This window comes from Trachypithecus francoisi, unplaced genomic scaffold (assembly GCF_009764315.1).
Source record: "Trachypithecus francoisi isolate TF-2019V2 unplaced genomic scaffold, Tfra_2.0 Lachesis_group18, whole genome shotgun sequence".
Taxonomy (NCBI): domain Eukaryota; kingdom Metazoa; phylum Chordata; class Mammalia; order Primates; family Cercopithecidae; genus Trachypithecus; species Trachypithecus francoisi.
This window is the reverse complement of record NW_022681463.1, coordinates 13,092,975-13,108,478: the sequence shown is the minus strand read 5'-3', so window position 1 is coordinate 13,108,478 and position 15,504 is coordinate 13,092,975. Positions and strand designations below refer to the sequence as shown.

Here is a 15,504-nt window from a genome sequence, read left to right as displayed (position 1 = left end):
GTGATTTCTCAGGAACCTTATGGCTCATGGAAATCCTGTATTCATCCAAAGGGAACTCTATGACCAAGAGCTATTTAAGGCAAGTGTGACACGCAAGAAATTATAAAGGGGAAAAAAAAAACTTCCATCTCAAAAAAGTTATCTTCATTTTATGATTTTTACATAAACGTTGGTATCACTATACTCTTTTAAATATGTTGTTGAAGAAAATATGCAAATCTTTAATGATACCTTCAATAAGTATATATGAAAATATCAAAAGCCATGATATCAATTCATCATTCAAAACATAGCACATCTCTCTCGGCTCATGCCCCAAACCTCCCCTGACCACAGCACCACAGCACCTCACAGCAACATCCTAAACAGAAATCCTCCGGCATCACACCCTCACCTCCAGCACAAACATAGCACTAAAGTCTCTTCGACCAGCTCCCTCAGATCCCAGTGTCCTGCCCCACCTCAGCAGCTTGAAGAGAGAATAAAATCAAGATTGAGGAAGAGAAGGAGACCTAAGCCACTGACAGCGGGAATTACAGAAACACCATTATGGTTCAGGAGGTGGCAAAACCCACTTTCCAAAGTGAATCATAATCTTCACATCCTGGAAAATATGACCCAACGGCTACTAAAAACTGACTTTGCTTACTTAGGTCACCAGTTTCACTTAAATCACCTAGATCTCTAATATAACTCTTGAATATTCACCATTAATTATTTTAATTTTTATTTGCATTAGTATAAGGGGTAAAAGTATAGTTTTATTTCATGGATAAAATGCATAAGGGTGAAGTCTGGACTTTTAATGTAACCATCGCCCAAACAGTGGACGCTGTACCCATTAAGTAATTTCTTGTCTGTCATCCCCCTCCCCCCCTTCCAAATTTCTAATGCCTGTGTTTCCATATTCTATGTCCATGTGTACACGTTATTTAGCTCCCACTTCTAAGCAAGAATGTGTGGTATTTTACTATTCGTTTCCAAGTTATTTCACTCAAGATAATAGCCTCCAGTTCTAACCATGCTGCTGCAAAGGCCATGATTTCATTCTTTTTTGTGGCTGAGTAGTATTCTATTGTATGTGTGTGTGTTGTGTATAAACACATCTCACAAAAGTTGTGATATATATATATATATATAAATTTGTGGTGTATATATATATATATATGTGGTGTATATATATATACACCACAAATTTTAAATTTTAAATTACACTTACCACCGTAATTTAAACTCAAATGCAAATATTTTATCTATTCACTTTTGTAATCATGGAGATATATACATCCAGTGGGGAACCTGATATTGTACAAACAGTAAGCAGTGATGAGGAAGAGACACTAAGGAGATCAGGGAATAAGGACATTAAAAATGTAAAAAGAAAAATGAAGGAATGAAAACTAAAAGTAATGTCAAGTGTGGTCTGCAGAACGGGATTCAGTCATGCAGCCCATGGCAGTAGCGCAGCCACATACCAAATAGCAGGGAAGTGGAGTCGTAACAGGAAGTCCCCACTCTTTCTTTGGCTTCCTGCAGCAAGTGGTAAAGAAATAGGTGAGTACCATGAAAAACCATCCAGTTTTTCCCAAGAATCAGGGCTATCCCAGTGTCAGCAGAGCGTGGCCCCATCTCTGCCTCTACCACCACCTCCAATGCTCCATACCAGAAATGGCCCCAGACCTGACCCCCTCTTCAGCTGCTTTGTTCACTCCTGGTTCATGTGTTTCCATCGTAAACTGGGGTCTCTCAGCTACTTAATCACTTGCTTAATGGTTTGGGGACTACACACTCTTCTGCCAGCCCTAGGCCTACACATTCCTTAACAGATACGTGCAGGAGTACAGAGTACCTTTTAACATCACCACCACCACCAATAATCATAATAAACAACAGGTGAATAACACTTATATAATGCTTACTATGCATCAGGCACTCTCCAAACCACTTTATACTTAGGTACTGCTTTTATGCACATTTCAAAGAAGTAAATTGAGACAGTGGTTAAGTGATCTGTAGTGAAGTAGCAGGTCCCAAATGTAAACGCCTGTATGTTGGCTCCAAAGACCACATTCTTTATCACTATTCTATGCTAAAGCTCACAAGTGAAGACTTAATAATAAATCTTTAAAACTCCAAATACATAACTAAAGTCTGAAGTATATAATTCTTCCATCAAGAAAGCCTCTTAAATAGGATTAAGCGAACCCTAGCTCTTCCATCCCTTTTCAAAAAATCTTTATGATTGGTCAGCTTCTTTATACTATATGAATTCTAAAATACATTTGCCAGAGAAACTCAATCATATCTATAAATATGATTACTCCTCATCCCTACCAAACCACTTAACCATCCCAACTAGATGCCCCACTAACTTCATGTCTTACTGCTAATGCAAAAAAAAATCTAATGCATTTCTGGCAAACAGAGAGTTTCTGTGGAAATCAATGGAGAGAAAGGTTAACACTGACTTCTAAGGCAAGACTATAGACTAGCCAGTTAAATGTCACAGATATAATTTCCTTATTTGAAAGACACATCATATACAATTGATGATGATTTTCTGTTGACAGTATGAATGTTAATCATTAGGACTATTTTCTATCATTTCCATGCTATAATTCTGCTCAAATGTTGAAATTTGTAATACCAAGTAAGAGAAGACATTTTCATTATTTTTTACTTTTTTTGAGACAGTCTCACTCCGCCACCTGGGCTGGATTGCAGTGGTGCGATCTCAGCTCACTACAACCTTTGCCTCCTGGGTTCAAGAGATTCTCCTCCCTCAGCCTCCCAAGTAGCTAGCATTACAGGTGCCTGCCACCATGCCCAGCGCAGTTTTGTATTTTTAGTAGAGACGTGGTTTCACCATGTTGGCCAGGCTGGTTTTGAACTCCTGACTTCCAGTGAATCCTCCTGCTCAGCCTCCTGAAGTGTGGGGATTACAGGCATGAGCCACCTCACCTGGCCAAGAGAAGCTATTTTAGATTTTAAAAATGTGCTTTTACCAATTAACTGGTGTTTTCCTAAGCGAGAAGCCTAGTAATATCATTCTGTATTAGTAATTGCCTGGGAAGAATGTATATGCTATATGAAACTCTGTGGCTAGGTTGTACATATTACCCTGGAGAAATACACACAGGTAGTTGGATACTAGCATTTCTTTGAAATAAATCAAGGATATATATTATGAGTCCTAAATCTGGCAAACCTTATTCACATTACCCAAACATGTCTGTTTTATCATGTGGTTCACTCCCATGTATGTATTCCAGCCCAACTGGGATTAATTCCTAATATATTTTAAAAATCATGTTTACATTATAGTAAATGGTATTTCTGGTAACATTCTAATAGATTTTGGCCTAAATAAGATTTTGTTTGGAGGAAGAATCAGCCAACTACCGCCTGCAGGCCAAATCTAGCTCACTACCTGTTTTTCTTCGACTCATAATTGAGAATAATTTTCCAGATTTGCAATCAGTTTGATGATAAAGAATACTAATTTTGAATCTCAATTAAACAGAATGTTATTTCAAAAAAAAAAGAAAAGAAAATGTTTAAAAGATTTTCAGTGTTCTTATTATTAAACGCACTAGGCAGAATAACGGTCTCCAAAGATGTCCATGCCCTAATCCCCAGAGCCCATGATTATGTCACCTGACATGGTAAAAGGAATTCGGCAGATGTGATTAAGGTTATGGATTATTATGGGTTGGACCATGTCCCCTACAGAGGTATCTTGAAGTCCTAATCCCTGATACCCATGAATGTGCCTTTATTTGGAAAAAGAGGTTTTGTAGATGTTATCAAGTTAAGATGAGGTCATCAAGGTAAGCCCTAATCCAATATAACTGATGCCTTATAAGAAGAGGAGAAGAGACTGAGGCACAGGAGGAGAGGAGACCTTGTGCTAATGGAAGCAGAGACTGAAGCAATGCAGCTGCAAATCAGAAAATGCCAAGGATTGATGGACATAACTCTTCCATCCCTTTTCAAAAAAGTCTTTATGGTTGATCAGCTTCTTTATATTATATGAATTCTAAATTATATTTGCATATATGCTATATGAAACTCTGTTGCTAGGTTGTACATATTACGCTGGACCCATAGTAGTCCATAACCTTAATCATATCTGCCAAATCCCTTTGACCATGTCAGGTAACGTATTCACAGGTTCTGGGCATTAGGGCATGGACGTCTTTGGAGACCATTATTCTGCCAACTGCATCTATGGAAGGAAGAAGAAAAGGAAGGATCCTACTCAGAACCTCAGAGGGAGCGTGGCCCTGCTGAAACCTTGATTTCTGATTTTTATAGTCCAGAACTGTGAGAAAGTTTTTAAATAATTGCCATTTTTATCAGCCACCCATTTTGTAGTACTTTGTTATGGCAGCCCTGGAAAACTAACTCCTGGATCCTGCATAGTGAAATTTATCCTGAGTTATCCAGGTGGGCTCAGTGTAATCACATGGATCCTTAAAAATGGAGAGCCTTTCCAGACTGCAGTAGAGAGAGAAATGTGGCAATAGAAGCAGGTTTACAGAGACGCTACATTCCCGGCCTTGAATATGAATATGATTCCTGGCTTTGAATATGAAGGAAAGAGCCATAAGCCAAAGAATGCAGGCAACCTCTGACATCTGGCAAGGCAAGACAGCAGACTCTACCTCAGAGCCTCTGGAGGAGCACAGCCCTGCAGACACCTTAATTTTAGCCCAGTGAGAACTGAGTTGGACTTCTGACCTCTGGAACTGTACCATAATATCATCAATTTTTTTTATGTAAGCTACCAAGTCTCTGATAATATCTTATGGCTGCAATAGAAAACTAATACAGGAGATTTGTATTACAAAAACTGTTCTTTATTATTATTATTATTATCATTATTATTATTTTATACTTTAATTTTGTTGAATGTTGTGAAAATTTGTTTTCTCTTTTGTTAGGTAAGTGCCTACATAATGTGTTTGATTTTGCATCTTGGCCCATAAGGCCTAAAATATTTACTATTTGGTTCTTTACAAAATTTGTTGACCTCTGGTTTTGAGCGTTAGCAAATTTCTAGTTTGTTAAAAGGAAAATACTTAATGTAGCTCTTCCATTTATAAATACTACATTTCTTGCCAAATGGTTTATTGAAGTTCAGATTAGAGAAGTAGATCGATTATAAACATTTGTATAGTTGTAGTTCTCAAAAAGAATTAAAAGAAACATATTCATTCTTCCTATGACTGTACTCATGCATCTAAAAACTTCATTTGTGAAGCCTGTGATGTGCCACCATAGTGCAGTTGGGACGGCAAGTGCATGTTAAGTATGGGGTCAGAATGAGATATTAGACAACCTGGAACAAAGGTGGGTGTTGACTAAATTTCCGGAATACAAGCCAGCCCACTCATCCCAGAGAGATGGACGGGACGCTGCCTGACTGCAGGCAGGTAGCTTCATAGCACTGTCACTATGGAGTGCTATCTAAAAAACACATTTGATAGAAATGTGCAAGACTGGAAAAATAAATATTTTCCTATTTAAAAAAAGACTCACCTATAATATGTTCAGAATTCATTCCCCTAAGGACTTTTTTAGAATTCAAAATTTCTATTATATTATCAGTAAAATTAAATTTATCATCTTTTCTATGAGTTCAAAATATATTCATCTTAATCACACCACGTGCAGTTTGGTAGCCTCATTTTGAAGAACGGAAAGTTAAGAGAGCATAAATCAATCGCTAAAGAAAGACAAAGTCATTACAAAGCAGGATAAGTACTGCCAGATTATCCCTGCCGTATAGACTAGTTAACCCTGCTTTTACATGAGAGAAACAGGTAGCTTAATGAAAAGCATCTTTCATTCAGTAATAACAAATAGTTGTTAAGTGTCTACCATACGCCGGGAATAAGAACCCCAGACTTACCCCTGTTCCTCAATGAACTCAGTCATTTGCTGTCAGAATGGAAAGTGCATTTAACCTTTGCTCCCATCCCAGGTGAGTCAACCTATGGGTGCCATTAGCATAGAACAGGCACAAGCTAAGATTTCCCTACCCACTGCCTGATTGGCAAAGAAATATAGCAGAGAGGCCATGTGAGACTTGGGAATCAGACAAACCTAGATTCAAACACTCTCTCCTTATTAGCTATGTAATGGCGGGAAAATAGTCTAAGATGTGGGACACAGTTCCCTAGAGCTCGGATGTAAAATAAGAACCATCGCGTCTCCCTTGCAGTGTTGCTGTGAGGACTGACTAGGAACCACACAGATGTTCACCCACTTGACTCATCATACAGGGTGCTGGGTACATTTTAACCATGAATATCCTTCCAGAAGGTAAAGTAAATATCAAGAAATACAATGAATGGAACACTCGGCCTTCTTTGCACATTATGCAGGAGTCTTTCGAAATCACTGAGTTCCTGTCGCTCAGGGGACTTGGTAATGGAGCCCCTGCTGTAGTCACAGACACACAGCCATTCGTAAGAGGAGGTGGGGACGGGACATCAGACAACCTGGAACAAAGGCCAGTACTGACTTCCGTTTCCGGGTTAACACGCAAGCCTACTAATCCCAGGATACTATAAAGATGTCAAAACGTTTACACTGAGGAGGGAACATCATCACAAGGAAGGGTGCATGGAAGAAAGGTGGGAGTGGTCAGTAAAAAGAAGGAGGAGGAGACAATAAAGACAGGCAGGAGGCTTAGACGCCCATATTACTCAGTCACTCAGTATCCTAGGGAGGGACTTATGAATCTATCTAGGCTCACATGGATAGTGAGGGATTGATCATGCTCATTCCAGCTCTAAATGTCTTTAATTTTCATGATTCTATTTTCCTGAAGTAGAGTGGTGATGAATGATAATGGAGAGGTAAGAAGATGAGTTGGACAATTTTCAAAAGAAGAACAGAAATGACTAGTAAATACGAGCAGTAACAGTTCAACTTTTTAAATAATGCAAATTAAATCAATGTGACACAGCATTTGCCTATCAAATGAAAGAAATTAACAAGAACCTCTGTGTAGATGAGGGCACCATGAAATACATGCACTCTGACGTTGTGGATGGGGTGTGGATTGGTATGAGAGTTTGGGAAGAAATTTGGTAATGTTCATCAAAATAATTCAGAATATTCATCTTTTTTGGCCTACTAATTCTTCTTAGAAACTACCGTAAGCCAAAATGCCCACAAAAGTTATAGACAGACATGCAGCATTTATAATAACAGTGAGAAATTGGACATCACTCGAGTATTCAATATTAGGTAGAAGCTTAAATAAGACAGAATATATCAATATGGTAGAATATTTTGTGACCATTAAAAATAAAAGCTTTTTAATAATATTGGGAAATTTAATAACATTAAAAATGTCAAGTAAAGAAAGCATATGTTCTCAGGTAACCTAAAACTGTATTTTTAAAATACACAAAGAAATCACTACTGCTGGAATAATGAACGCATTTCCTAATTCTTCATATTTTTCCAAATTCTTTACAAAGCACATGCCTCATCTTTAAGCTCAGAAAGAACATAAAGCTAAGATAATCATCATAATAAGAAAAAATAAAAGACAAAAAGGAACTGTTCTCATCCATTTTCTTTCATAGTTCTGAGGCCTTATGTTCATGAGAAGAAAGGTAACAGGAAAACAATATTTTTATTTATACTGTATTGATTTTGGAAAGGCCACGAGACAGTGGAAAGAGAAATTAGGAAATGGTGGCATAAATTCTTGAAGATAGAGCCTTATTTTCTTCTTCTATTACTTGACTTTTGCATTTTAATCCATGTTAAAAGACCTGTTTTATATTTCCGTGTTTTATCTAAATCTTTTCTGGCAGTCAGCAGAAATATAGACATATTCCATACTCACAATAATAAACTATATCAGATACAGGATGAGAAATGTATCTCTTAAAGTTCTCCATATGAGTTAATATTACACCTTCTCTAGATAAATTTGTCTATCAGGAAGTTAGTTTAAATTTAATTTAGAGGAGGTACATGATATAGTGAAAGGAGCCCAAGGCTTGAAGTTGAAACACTGTATTTGGAGCTTGATCCACCCGATTTATGACTGACACAATTCACTCAGTCCCTTGGCTCACAAATCTATCATGTGTGGAGCTGAGATGACATCATCTTCACAGCATTACTGTGATGATATAATACACGTGGAAGTGAGTGCGACGTTGTGAAGTCACTGTTTAACCCTTTCACACTAAAGGAGGAAAAAGGGCTTTGATAGGACCTCTTCATGCTATTAATATGCTGCATTTATTCAAATGAAAATAATAATAATAATAATAAAAGTACATTTAATAGATTTGGTGACCCAGTCTGGACAAAGTTCATTGCCTGGGCACATTTCCTTGAGTGCAGCTCAAAAATTTACCAGCATTAACACGATGTGATTTTTTTCCAGGTAAAAAAAATATATACATATATGATTTGATAACTAAAGATGATAGTTTACAAAACAGAAAGCAGTCACTCTAATAATAAATGGAATATTGCCACTTATAAGCTCAGTATTTCCCTAGGTAACAGAAATATTTTCTCTAAGACAGCTTATTGGGGTCAACAGATTAAAACTTATATGTACTTCAAAATCAAATGGTATAGTTTTTGTTTCTTTTCAAACTTAGTAATGTAAAGACCACTTTTAAAGGAAAAAGATCTCACTGACTTCCAGTGTTGACAAATTATTTTTATAACAATATTAATAAATGCCACTAGGTATAATCTGCCTGCCTTATCCTCATGGTTCTTTTACAACAACTATAAAACTAAAAATTAATTTATACATTAAAAGCAACCAAAATCTTTAAAGTAGTGTGAAAATCAGTAACATTGATGTGAATAAACACATTATTTCACTGAAAGTAAATTATAATTCTCAATGTGAATATGATACTATACATGCACACGTAAAGTTTGACATGTCTATACATATAATTTTCTCAACATTTTTGTCTATTCCAACTTTTTTAAAATCAGTGGTATGATACATGTTTAACATATTTAGTGCACATATGGAGAACATAAGAGCAATGCCTGAGTTACATGTTTAGTGCACATAGGAAACACATGCAAGCATACATCTGAGTTATACATACAGTGCACATATAAAGCATGTACACACGCCTGAGTTATATAAATAGTGCACATATGCAATCAATGCAGGCACACACCTGAGTTATACATGTAGTGCACATACAGGCTCACACATAAGTTACATACACAGCGCACATAGGAAACACAGACACACATCAGAGTTACATACATAATCCATGGAAAACACACAGACACACAACTGAGTTATACATGTGATGTACATATGGAGCACAAATAGGCACATGCCTCAGTTATTTAGGTAGAGTACATATGGGGGACACACAAGCAATGCCTTGGTTACATATGGAGGACAAATTTAGCCTTTTCCCATTAACTCAGATAAATAAATAGCACTGTCTCCATCTAATCAGATTATTAATTCATCAAAAATGTGCTACAAAAATTGCCTAATCAACTGCATTAGGAGCCCCAGATAACCCAGACATGCACAGATTACTTTTTAGGGCTATAATCAAAATATAATTATAAAATGGATTATTTTCTTCGAGAATACACAGGCACAGGGAAAATGTTCATATACTCTTGTTTGAGAAACTCTGCTATTGACAACATGACCTATGTCCAAAAATTTTTAAAAGTTTTTTATAAAATAGAATCCTAGAATTCCTGATTTGAATAGAACTTGGAGGGCACCAGAGTTCAGCCGGATCTGACTTACTGATTTATATTGCTAACTCAAGGCAACAGCATCCACAACAGCCTCCAAGGATTGGGAGCTCTGGCATTTAATTTAATCTAGTCTCCATCATTGCCCTTCATCTTCTCCTCATTGCTGCTGCTTCTCCTCTCTTTTCCACCTTCGTACCCTGTCCCTGCTCTTCTTAAGTACCATGCACATTTGAGGACAGACAAAACAGACATACCATGAAACAGATTTGTTTTCAGTCTGAAAGCCCATAAAATAGCACCTCTGTGGAAGGAAAGCCATAGTTACAGTTGGTTGTGTAGCTGGAAATTCTGAGTTCCCCCGCAAACATTTAAGACTGGGCCCTTTTCCACTATCAATGACAGAACAAATAGACTCCCAGGTCTGCTCACCTGCACAGTTCACACAGAAAGCAATGGGTATTCCACATATAATGGGTAAATTATTTGACATTTTGCATTACATATGTAGCTATGGTCTGCATAAGGACAGTCGAAAGAGAAGTAGACACCTAAGAAGCTGATTTATTGAATTTCAGCAATTCATTCAATTTAACAAATATTTATAGAGTGCTTATTTTCTGGGAAATACTGAACAATTTTAATTTTTCTCTGTATAGCAATTGTGAAATAAAAGAACCAGATACCTAGGCTCCAACTTAAATATCTATCTCCTTTATTTAAAACATATATTGGCCATCTATCATGAAGTACCAGGTGTTCTGTTAGGGTCAGTGAGAGATTAGAGGTCAAAAAAATGTTTCTGGATTAAAAGACTAGAACACATGTTATGAATAACATAAAAATTTAGACTGGGAAAAAACAATTTCAACAGATAATGACAGAGAGAGACAACAAAGACAGGTAAAGTGAGAGCAATAATAGCATTGTGGCTAAGAACAAGAATATGAACAAGTGGAAAGAGCTGAGTTTAAGTTTCAGGTTACTTCAATTATCTATGTGACCTTGGGAAATTATTTAACCTCTCCCAGCTGTAATTTCCTCTTTTGTGCCAGCAGGCTAAATAGAAGTACCTAACACATTCTTTCGTCTTGTTTTTGTTTTGATAATTAAATGAGATAAAGCACAGTATCTGGCAGAGGGCTAGGGCTAAGTAAAGGCTATGTATTTTCATTAAAATTACTACTTTCAATATACTGGTGCCAGAAATAGCATAAGAAAATGAATAGAGGCCAGGTGCAGTGGCTCACTTCTGGAATCCCAGTACTTTGGGAGGCTGAGGCAGGTGGATCACTTGAGGCCAGAAGTTCGAGACAGTCTGACCAATATGGTGAAACCCCCTTCTCAACCAAAAATACAAAAATTACCTGGGCATGGTGGCACATGGCTGTAATCCCAACTACTGGGGAGACTGAGGCAGGACAGTCACTTGAACCTGGGAGGCAGAGGTTGTAATGAGCTGAGACTGCACCACTGCACTCCAGCCTGAGTGACAGAGTGAGAAAAGAAAGAAGGAAGGAAGGAAGGAAGAAGGAAGGAAGGAGGAAGGAAGGAAGGGAGGGAGGGAGGGAGGGAGGGAAGGAGGGAGGGACGGAGGGAGGGAGGGAGGGAGGGAGGGGAGAGAGAAATAAAGAAAGGAAAGAAAGAAAGAAAGAGAGAGAGAGAGAGGAAGGAAGGAAGGAAGGAGAGAGAGAGAGAGGAAGAAAGAAAGAGAAGAAAAAGAAGGAAAGAAGGAGAAAGAAGGAGTAAGAGAGGAAGAAAGAGAGAGAGAGATTGAGAGAGAGAGAGAGAACAGAGACAAGAAATAGGACCTTACTCTGGAAATGGTGAGAATTCCCATTTGGTTAAAAGACTAGATCATAGAAGAAAAGTAGAGGCTGATAGGTTTGAAAAGTTGGTTTTAGTCAAATTGAAAAACAGGCTGAGACATAGGGTTTAATGGGTAGATAGTGAGAAAATCTTTGAAACATTTTGAACAGAGCAGTGATAAAATCAGAGGTGCACTTTAGGAAAATAACTAAGGATGGCAGGATAAAGTGGAGAGAGGAAAAATCAGAACATTTTATGAAAAGAATTCCACTTAACCAATTAAGAATTAAGAAGCAAAATGGGAATTGGAGTGTTGATATGAAAAAGAAGAACTGAAATTGAAAGAGATATTATGCAGGTAGAATCCCTTACAATATTTAGGAGCACCTTTAAATTCAAAGAGTTTGAATAAAATAGGTCTCATAGGAAGAGCAAAAGTCATGCCATAAGCCCAGTCAGTGCTGTAATAATGACCCTTAATATCTACTCAGTGCCAGACATGTTGTATTACTACTATAGTATTCCATTACTATAGTGGAATATCTGAGACTGGGTAATGTATAACCAAAAGAGTTTTATTTGGCTCATGGTTATGCAAGTATGGCACCAGCATCTTCTTGGATTCTGGTGAGGCCTCAGGAAGCTTACAATCATGGTGGAAGGCATAGGGGGAGCCCACAGATCACATGGCAAGAGGGAGCAAGAGAGCAGGGAGGAGGTGCCAGGCTCTTTTAAACAACCAGCTCTTGCGTGAACTAATAGAGTGGGAACTCACTCAACACCAAAAAGATGGCACCAAGCCATTCATGAGGAATCTGCTCCTGTGACCCAGACATCTCCCATTAGACACCTCCAACATCAGAGGCCACATTTCAACATGAGATGTTGAGGGGACACATCCAAAACATATCACATGTTATGTGTTAGAGATCACTCCTTGATTCCTTTTAAGGCTGGTCATCCAATGGATTTCACATCCTCACACAACTCAACCAAAAAACAGAAAAAAAGAAACTTCCTCTAGTTGTTTCCAGCAACGTTCCCTCATACCTCACTGGTTTGAATTGGTTACATTTCCATTCCTGAACTAACAACTGTGATCAGGGGATTGTCATATGCTTTAGGACATAAATTTTGTTTACCTGAATCAACTTTTGCATTTATAATAATGAAACTATATTAATGTGGTTAGAACAGTGATTCTCAGTCTGAGGCAATTTTGTCCAGCAGGGGACATTTTGTAATGTCTGGAAAACTTTTGGTTGTCACAACTGCAACAGTGTTACTGGCTTCTAATTGGTAGAGTCCAAGGATATTGTTAAAGATCCTACAATGGCCAGAATAGCCCCTTACAACACAGAAGTATTGGACCCAAAATGTCAATAGTGTTCAGAGTGAGAATGTTGGCTTTGAACAATTAGGGGTCATCCCTGGATCTGAGTGTGAGATCAGCTCCAAATCCCACCTTACATTAATAAATAAGGATAAAACCAATGTTAGAGAGACAACAAAAAGTCAAATTAATATACTGAACAAAAATTAATTGAGTTGGGGTGTGGAGACATTGCAAGAATGCTGCAGTGAAAGGCTTCCAAATATCTGCTCCTCCATGATGGCAATGAAAACAGTAAATCAACATTTTAAGAACTCTGTCAACTAACCAAGAGAGAAATTCAAGGACTCTTTATTAAAGAAAAAACAGCTGAATCTCAATGGGAACAGTGACCTTTCTGGTGTTTTAACTTGCCCTACACCCATCCTCTCTTCTCAGCTCCACAATAGCTGTGAAAACCAACAGCTTGGTAAATACAATAGCAGTGATAAGCATAGCCATAAAAAAATAAAAAAATTTAAAAAAGGCCGGGCGCGGTGGCTCAAGCCTGTAATCCCAGCACTTTGGGAGGCCGAGACAGGCGGATCAGGAGGTCAGGAGATCGAGACCATCCTGGCTAATACGGTGAAACCCTGTCTCTACTTAAAAAAATACAAAAAAAAAAAAAAAAAAAAAAACTAGCCGGGCGACGAGGCGGGCGCCTGTAGTCCCAGCTACTCGGGAGGCTGAGGCAGGAGAATGGCGTAAACCCGGGAGGCGGAGCTTGCAGTGAGCTGAGATCCGGCCACTGCACTCCAGCCTGGGCAACAGTGCGAGACTCTGTCTCAAAAAAAAAAAAAAAAAAAACAGCAGCCTACCAACCAAAGGAGAGGGAAAAACAGTTTTGAAGCTCCTCAGAAGTGCCCTTACCAGTTGTTATTATTTGACCTGACTGGTAGTTTCCTGGAAACCTCTACTAGCAGGGCTTGTCTTTACTTGACTGGACTTAGAGATCACTCCTTGTAAACAACCTTTCCCCAGGACATCTGTCAAAAACCATGCGTGGTAATTGCTTAATATCATAGCTACCTGAGGCATCTATAAAATTTGAGCAAACAAGAAGCTGACCAAAACCTTACATGGAAAATGTGGTGAATGAATTGTCCATAGGGTCTGTCTGCTTGGGCTGCCATAACAAAATACCAGAGACTGATCACTTGAACAGCATAAATTTTTTTTCTCACAGTCCTGGAGGCTAGAATGGTCCAGCGTGATGAAGTTCTTGTAAAGCCTCTTTTCCAGGCTTCTTTCTCACTGTGTGCTCATTTGGTTCACATGCACAGAGACAGGAGCAACGTCGCTGGTATCTCTTCTTTCAAGGGCACTAATCCCATCATGAGTTCCCATTCACATGATCTCATCTAACCTTATTTATCCACCCAAAAACCTCATCTCAGAATACCATCATACTAACATGTAACTTTGAGTGGCACACATATATTCAGTTCATACATTCTGCCCTGGACCCCAAAGATGTCCTTCTCACATGCAAAATACATTAATTTTATCCCAACAGCCTCAAAAGTCTTAACAGATTCCAGCATCAATTCTGAAGTACAAAGTCTCAGCTAAATAGTATCTAAATCAAACATAAGTAAGCCTTATCCCAAAAATCAAAATTGTTCTCCAGCTGTAAACCTGTAAAACCATACAAGTTATGTGCTTCCAAATTACAACAGATAGTGGAATAGGCATGAGATAGCCATTCCCATTCCAAAAGGAAAAATTAAGAAAGAAAGAATAAGAGACAGGCCCCAAGAACATCTAAAACCAACCAAGGCAAATTCCATTAGCTCTTGAGGCTCAAGATATCTCTTTTTCATTTCGTGCCATTTATTCTAGACCTACAGGGATAGTGGATCCTGCCTCCAGGCTTTTACACAGCCCTGTCTCCAACGCCCTGCCCCCAAGGCTTTAGTCAGAGGCCATATGGCCTATTGAAACTGAGGCAATGTTCCCACCCTTTGCCACAAAGGATACTAACCTGATGATCTCTGAATTGCCTTTGCGGTCACTACTTCGTTTTCTTGAAAAGCACAAAGTTACAGCCAAATAGCTCTCTGGTCTGGTCTTGTAGGCTCTAAAAGTCTGACAGCCTTTACTTCACCTCATTTGTTTCTGACTGCTTAGTTCAAATTGACAGTTTTTGCTTGTAAAATTGATCTCTATTCCTGGCCTCTTCTGAGATGGCTGATTCAGAATCCATGAGTCATTACCATTATCTCTTTATCAAATAATTGTTCAACTACACCCTTCCTGTTGTCTTCACAATAAGCTTTTCTATTTTTTTGCAATATAGATAGACTGAAAACTTTCCAAATCTTCAACTCTGGTTCCTTTTTGCTTAACAATTTCTTCTTCAACTTCTGTCTCTCCTTTCACATTTTACCATAAACAGGAAGAAGCAAGCTGCTCCTTCAACACTTTGCTTAGCTATCTCCTTAGCTAATTATCCAATTTTATCGCTTGCAAAATCCAAAGTCGTACCTAAATATTATCTAATTTTGTTTGTCAAAAATATCAATTTCACAAAACACTAGAACACAGTTAATCCAAGTGCTATGTCACTTTATGAAAGG

The 15,504-nt window shown here is 38.1% G+C and overlaps 1 protein-coding gene across 3 annotated transcripts in view; it reads right to left on the bottom strand.

The window, feature by feature from the left end:
- The window catches only part of FGF14 (fibroblast growth factor 14), a 692,204-nt gene that overhangs the window by 463,665 nt on the left and 213,035 nt on the right, over nt 1-15,504 (bottom strand). The window contains exon 1 of one of the 3 annotated variants that reach the window (XM_033177335.1): nt 14,910-15,136. The exons of the other annotated variants lie outside the window; for them this stretch is intronic. The gene's annotated coding sequence lies outside the window, so the exon portion shown is untranslated. Of the gene's footprint in view, nt 1-14,909; nt 15,137-15,504 lie in introns of those variants that run through there. 3 annotated transcript variants of the gene reach the window in all.